Here is a 7,047-nt window from a genome sequence, read left to right as displayed (position 1 = left end):
ATCAGCACATCCTGCCCAGTCAGCATCAGAGTAAGCAGTAACAAACATAGAAGAGGACTTGGTAATCTGGAGCCCAAGTCCTTCTGAAAATTTGAGATATCTAAGGATTCTCTTCACTGTAGTCCAATGAGTAGTTCTGGGTGCATGCAAGTATTGGCAGACCTTATTTACTGAATAGGAAATATCAGGACGTGTAAGTGTTAAATACTGTAAAGCACCTACAACACTTCTATAATTTGTTGCATCTTCTGACCCAAGGGCTTCTCCACATTCAACTGTAAGTTTTTCTGAGGTAGAAATTGGTGTACTTACTGGCTTGCAGTGCTCCAATCCCACTCTTTTGAGAATATCATTAGTATACTTTTCCTGGGAGAGAAGTATACCATCTTTAATTTTCTTTACCTCAATTCCCAAAAAATAGTGAAGATCACCCAAGTCCTTGAGAGCAAATTCTAGCTTTAGATCCTTAAGTAAACAGACAGTGGCATCTGGGCTTGAACTAGCAACAATTATATCATCAACATAAACAAGCACAAAGATAGTGATATTCCCTTTGTTATAAAAGAATAAAGAAGTATCTGCCTTAGATGGTGTGAACCCAAGATTTTGTAACTGCATGCTTAACCTGGAATACCAAGCTCGTGGGGCTTGTTTCAAACCGTACAAAGCCTTGTCCAACTTACATACATACTGTGGTGTGCTTTGATTCTCATATCCTGGTGGTTGCCGCATGAACACTTCTTCCTCAAGAACACCATGAAGAAACACGTTTTTGACATCTAGCTGTCTTAGACTCCAACCTCTAGAAATTGCAATAGACAAGACAAGTCGAATAGTAGCTGACTTAACATCAGGGCTAAAGGTATCTTCATAATCAATTCCAAACCTTTGTTTAAACCCTTTTGCAACTAATCTTGCCTTATACCTGTCTATGCTTCCATCAGACTTTCTTTTTTATTTTGTATACCCATTTACAATCAATGATATTGTTGCCATGCTTCGATGGTACTAAATGCCAGGTCTTATTTTTCATAAGTGCATTATACTCATTATCCATAGCTTCCTTCCACTCTTTATTGGCAAGGGCGTCATGCAAATTGATTTGTTCACCAGTTGTGGTAAGAAAAGCACGTTTGAGTTTGTCATACCTTATTGTACCATCATTGTATTGTTTTTCCTTGACAATACCTGACCGAGACCTTGTATTTCGAAGGAAAGGCGTAGGCGACACAGGAGCAGTTGTTGTTGCAGATGGTGCATGCGATCCGGACGAAGCAGAATCAGCCATAGAAGATCCGCCCCTCTCGCGATCCGAGGCAACCAGCAGATCAGCCGGCTCCTGATCCGAGGAGGATCCTTCCTCACGTGTGCGGTCGGCCGCACACTCGCGGTCTGCCTCCGCCCGCAGGGAGACGGCGTTGGGCGACACACCCGCGGTCCACCTGGGCCTGCCGCGACGTGGCAGCAGGCGACTGGGCTTCTCCTTCGCCTGGGCCGGCGCGCCTGTCGTCACACGGGCTCGTGGGCGCTCCTGGACCGGTGGGATCCACTCGATCGGGGCGGTCTGCCACCATCCTGCATGCAGCCACGCGCACGGGTGGCGGATCCGCCTGGGATCTCGCGCCGTCAGTAGAGGCAGGCCCGCCAGGCGAATCTGCCTGGGATCCGCCGCTGTCAGCCGAATCAGCTTGGGTTTCTGCACCTGCGTTGTTTGTTTCCTCATACATAAAATGACGCCCAGAATTAGCACAAGTATCAACAGAATCAGGATTTTCTTTGGAATTTTGCACATGATCAGGTTCAGTTAATGCGCCCCCGTGATCATAGTCTGGTAGAAGTGCAATTTCAGCACGAAGCAAGGCACCGACATTGGGATGAAGTTTTGAAAACGGAAAGACAGTTTCATCAAAAACGACATCGCAAGATATGTAGATACGTCCAGTAGCAATCTCAAGACACTTATAGCCTTTGTGAAGGTTGCTATAGCCAAGGAAAGCGCATTGGGTGGACCGAAACTCAAGCTTGTGGCGATTGTAAGGACAAAGATTAGGGTAGCAAGCACATCCAAAGGTTTTGAGATAATTATAATCAGGTTTTTGGTTGTACAACCGTTCCAAAGGAGTAGAATTGCCAATGACACTACTGGGTAGACGATTAATAAGATAAGTGGCGGTGATAAAAGCTTCATCCCAATATTTAAGAGGCATGGATGCATGAGCTAACAGAGAGAGACCGACCTCAACAATGTGGCGGTGTTTGCGCTCAGCAGAGCCATTCTGTTGATGAGCATCAGGACACGACACATGATGGGCTATCCCTGCTACGAAAGAAGGAGTTTAGTTTCTCATACTCCCCTCCCCAGTCACTTTGGACTGAAAGGATTTTCCTATCAAACTGGCGCTCAACTAGTTTCTGAAATTCTTGGAAGATAGAGAAAACCTCAGATTTATAGGTAAGCAAATATATCCAAGTGAACTTGCTATAATCATCAATAAAACTGACATAATATTTTTTTTCTACCAAAGGAATCTCGGGCATGACCCCATACATCACTGAAAATAAGTTCTAGTGGAGCATGAGACACACTAGTTGACTTGGGATAAGGAAGCTGATGGCTCTTGGCACATTGGCAAGCTTCACACACAGACTCATTATTTTGACTATGAGATAAAAGAAGATCGTCTTTATTGACTATTTGTTTGACGATGACCGAAGAAGGATGTCCTAGTCGTTGATGCCACCGTGCCAAAGAGGGCTCGATGACGGAAGTGGACTTGACGACGCTTGTGACCTAGTGCTTCGGATGGAATTGGGTAGAGCGCTCCAACGCATCTACCGTGATGAAGGAGTTCCCTCGTTGCCCGATCCTTGATGAAAAAATAACGAGGGTGAGTCTCAAAGAAGACATTATTGTCGGTGGCTAAACGAGACATGGAGGCAAGGTTTTTGTCAGCTTGTGGGACATGAAGTACATATGGAAGAACTAGATCACGTTTTAGTGTAGGGGAATTACTAGAACCTTGACCGATGTGAAAAATATCCATACCTCCACCGCTTGCGGTGTGAATCTGGTCGCTGCCATGGTAGCGCTCACTGAGAGCAAGCTGCTCGAGTTCATTAGTCACGTGGTCCGTCGCGCCAGAGTCCACGTACCACACACCATCGCCACCGCCCTGTTCACGTCTGGCAGCAGTGACATGGCGAGCGTCAGGTACGTAGTCTTCGTCGAACCGATGCCAGCAGTCGATCACCTCATGGCCAGACTTTTTGCAAAGCTGGCAGCGAGGGCGACCACGGGAGGGAGGACGACGGCCGTTGTTGTTGGTGAAGCCGCCGCCGCCGTTGGTGTTGTAGCCGGCCCCCCCACCAGAGCGAGCGCCGTCGCCCTGGGAAGGACCGCGTCCGCGCCCACCGCCGCGTTGCCCCTGGTGAACGCGCCCACGGCCGCGACCATGGGAGGCAGAGTTGACGGAGGATTGGCGAAGATCGCCGCCATGCAGGAGGGTAAGGCGGGCATCAAAACTGAGCAGCTGGCTATAGAGCTCCTGGACGGTGATGGGCTCAACCCTGGCGGCGAGTGCGGAGACGACCGGGTTGTATTCCATGTCCAACCCAGCGAGAATTTTGGAGACAATCTCCGGATCACAAAGCGCCGCAGCAGTGCTTGCAACTTCATCGGTGAGACTTTTAATCTTGCCAAGGTAGTCGGACATGGACATGTTACCTTTCTTGAGGTTGGTGAGCTCAATGCGAGTATTGATCGCCTGGGCTTGACTTTGAGCAGCGAACATGGCGTGGATCGTGCGCCACACCTCGGCCGGCGTTTGGAGCGTTGCGACCTGGGCAAGGATCTCACGGGAAAAGGAACCCATCAAGTACCCTTGAAGTTGTTGCTGCTGTGCATACCAGAGGGAGCGTGCAAAGTTGACGACTTGTTCTTCTTTGCCTTCCGTGGTGATGGTGAGAGTGGCCGGCGGTGGCGGGCTCTTCTCGTCGAGGTGGTGCTCCATCTGTGCGCCTCTGATCTGAGGCAGCACGACGGCCTTCCAGAGCAGGAAGTTGCCCCTCGTCAGCTTCTCGTGGGGTGGCGATCCGAGAGAGGTGGTGTTGGTGGTGGTGGAGGAGGAGGCGAAGGTGGAAGATGAGGAGGTGGTGAGTGCACCCATGGTGCTTGCTGTCATGGCAGCGGTGGTGGTGGACATGATCTCGATCGCCGGAGGTAGCTAGATGCAATCTCTTTCGATCTAATGAGGAAAAGGCTCTGTTACCATGTGAAACGATATTGTGGAAGCGTTAAACCCTTTGCTCGGGCCGCACTTGTATATATAGAGGCAATGCCATGGCTTACAAGACGAGATCGAGAGAGAACGATCGTTACAGGAAACGATCGGTACAGGAGGATTACGAGGGAGAGATAACTGTGAAACGATATTGTGGAAGCGTTAAACCCTTTGCTTGGGCCGCACTTGTATATATAGAGGCAATGCCGTGGCTTACAAGACGAGATCGAGAGAGAATGATCGTTACAGGAAGCGATCGGTACAGGAGGATTACGAGGGAGAGATAACGGAAGAAGAGATAGAGAAGGGTACAAGGTTTGAAAGATATCTATCCCTATACAACTCTATCTCTAACTAACCAACTATTTCAACAATGTGTTCAGCGCTAGCAGAAGTTGGAAGACCTGGATTCGGAGGCTGACAGTGTGATATCCTCTGAAATGTGCATTGTCAACCAGGCAAAACTGCTATGTTGCTGGAGAAGCTTAGAGGAATAGGTGTTCTTTCTGTAATGCACTTTCTAACTTGTAGTGTCTCTCTCTTTTGATGCTCGAATGCTGGTGGTGTCACGGTGGTGCACGATGTAGAAATGATGGTTTTCTTAATGAAAATCAGGGGAAAACCTTTTACCTAAAAAAAAGTACTCTACTTGTTTTCTCGCACATGGTGCAGAACTTTTGGAAATTAGACATGTGTTGTAAAATCAATATGTACACTACGCACTTCTATGTTCTATCTATTGTGCGAGAGAGCACATCATCTGCTGCTAGATTTGTTTGGTAACAGATGGAGATGTGTCAGCTTTGTTGTCGGAAAGAGGATCGGTCTTCATGGTTGGTCTCACCAACGAATGCCATGACCTAAGCATTGAAGCCGAACATGGTTCAAAACCTTGAGAGGTTGATACTCCCTGTGTGAACTAATATAAGACGTTTTAGATAAATGATCTAAATCTAAAACGTCCTATATTAGCTTACAGAGGGAGTAGATTATTGGGTGGCAAATGAAAGCAACAGATCTATTTGCAAGTCTGCACAAACAGAATTCTCTGAAAAAACTGAAAAGATCACTTACTGAAGGTTTTGCTGACAATCGAAGCCCACATGAATTTCAGTCGGCAGCATTGGCACTTTCTGCTTATTGGACACCTATGCCTTGAAACTGTAGGATATGCTGATTGTAGGAAACATGAATCATAGTAAAAGAAGGCACCTTAGCAATATTTTGAGAGCCAATAATGGGGTCAAAGAGTAGCTAAAGACACTAGAGTTGAAGACTTTGCTAAAGAAAGTGAAGCTGAAGAGAGTTGTTTTATACATCTTGCAACGTTTATGATTATATGAGAATGAGAGAATAAGCTGAAGCATTGACTTACAGAACCGAGCACGACATGATCACCAACTCATGGTGCAACATGGAAGACACCAGGGATTATCAATCAAATGGAAACAGCTAAGCAAAGGTATATTTCCATGTGAAGCCAGCTAGCTAAGCAGAGGAAATGTAACTAGGAGACATAACTTCGCTGAACGGTTCAAGCAAATGAACTTGAAACATTCTCTTTCAAGTGTTAGCTATTCTTGCAGCCAAGCGCGGAGCGCCTAGTGCCAAACAGGCAGGCAGCAATTTCAGAAACTTGTACTAGATGCCTAAATAAAATTAGTTCAGAGAAAATAATTCCTGGACTTTTAACTCCAAAGTAGTACCAGAAAAGAAATCCTTGGGTCCAATATAACTAGTATACTAACACTGTATGAAACTGCGAATGTACTCCAACAATTCTGACCCATGGAAGAAACAATGGCGATTCCCTTCCATCCGTAGCCCCAATTCTGAATTCTGAACAATGCAAAGACAAATCCTAATTTTGAATCCACAAACACAACAATGAAGCTGCGCCTATTTCAGGAGTTCCGAAGTATACGTGGTCAATACCAGTAACTCAACTGCCGAACATGTTAGTTATGCACACAAGGGGGTAAGGTTTGAAGCTATCTGAACTATGCCCACACCAGAGGAATATCTTCACTCTAAGAGGTATTTTGAGAGTTCTTTTATATATCTTGCAACATTTATGCCCAAGTGAGAATGAGCTGAACCACTGACTTGCAGAACCGAGGACAACATGGTCATGGACTCATGGTACAACATGGAGGACAACAGGGATCATCAAATGACAACAGCTAAGCAAAGCTATCTTTCAATGTGAAGCCAGATAAGCTGAGGAAATGCAACAAGAACAAGGAGACAGAACTTTCCTTTGTTTAACACTTCAAGCAAATGAACTAGAAACGTTCTCTTCCAAATGTAACTTGCCGTCCTTGCAGCAAAGCACCAAGGCAGTAGAGTTCAGCTCTCATCTCCAGTACCAAACAGGAAGCAGCAATTTCAGAAACTTGTACAGCTACAAATAAAATTAGTGACGAGAAAAGAATTTCCTGAACTTTGAACTCCAAAGTACGTGTACTGCAAAGAAACCTTGAATCCAATACAACAAGTATACTATCATCATTTGGACTGATCTGGATGGCACCATGACAGTACTATCATCCAACAATTCTGATACAGTACCCATACCTACAACAATGGCGATTCGCCTTTCATCCGTAGACATGCTAAGCAGAGGAAACGCAACAAGGCGACAGAATGAACTTGAAACGTTGTAACTTGCCATTCTTGCGGCCAAGCGCCTAGTACCAAACAAGCGAGCGCAGATTTCAGAAACTTGTGCATATATAAAAAAGTATATATTAGTGAACAGAAAGAA

The 7,047-nt window shown here is 46.0% G+C and overlaps 1 pseudogene; it reads right to left on the bottom strand.

Annotated features, from left to right (window-relative positions):
- Positions 1–3,514: 3,514 nt before the first annotated feature.
- Positions 3,515–3,653, bottom strand: LOC123118196 (uncharacterized; annotated as a pseudogene).
- Between the last annotated feature and the right edge of the window lie 3,394 nt (positions 3,654–7,047).

Source organism: Triticum aestivum, chromosome 5B (genome assembly GCF_018294505.1).
Source record: "Triticum aestivum cultivar Chinese Spring chromosome 5B, IWGSC CS RefSeq v2.1, whole genome shotgun sequence".
Taxonomy (NCBI): Eukaryota; Viridiplantae; Streptophyta; class Magnoliopsida; order Poales; family Poaceae; genus Triticum; species Triticum aestivum.
Note: the sequence above shows the minus strand (reverse complement) of the source record. Positions and strands in the feature narration are given on the sequence as shown.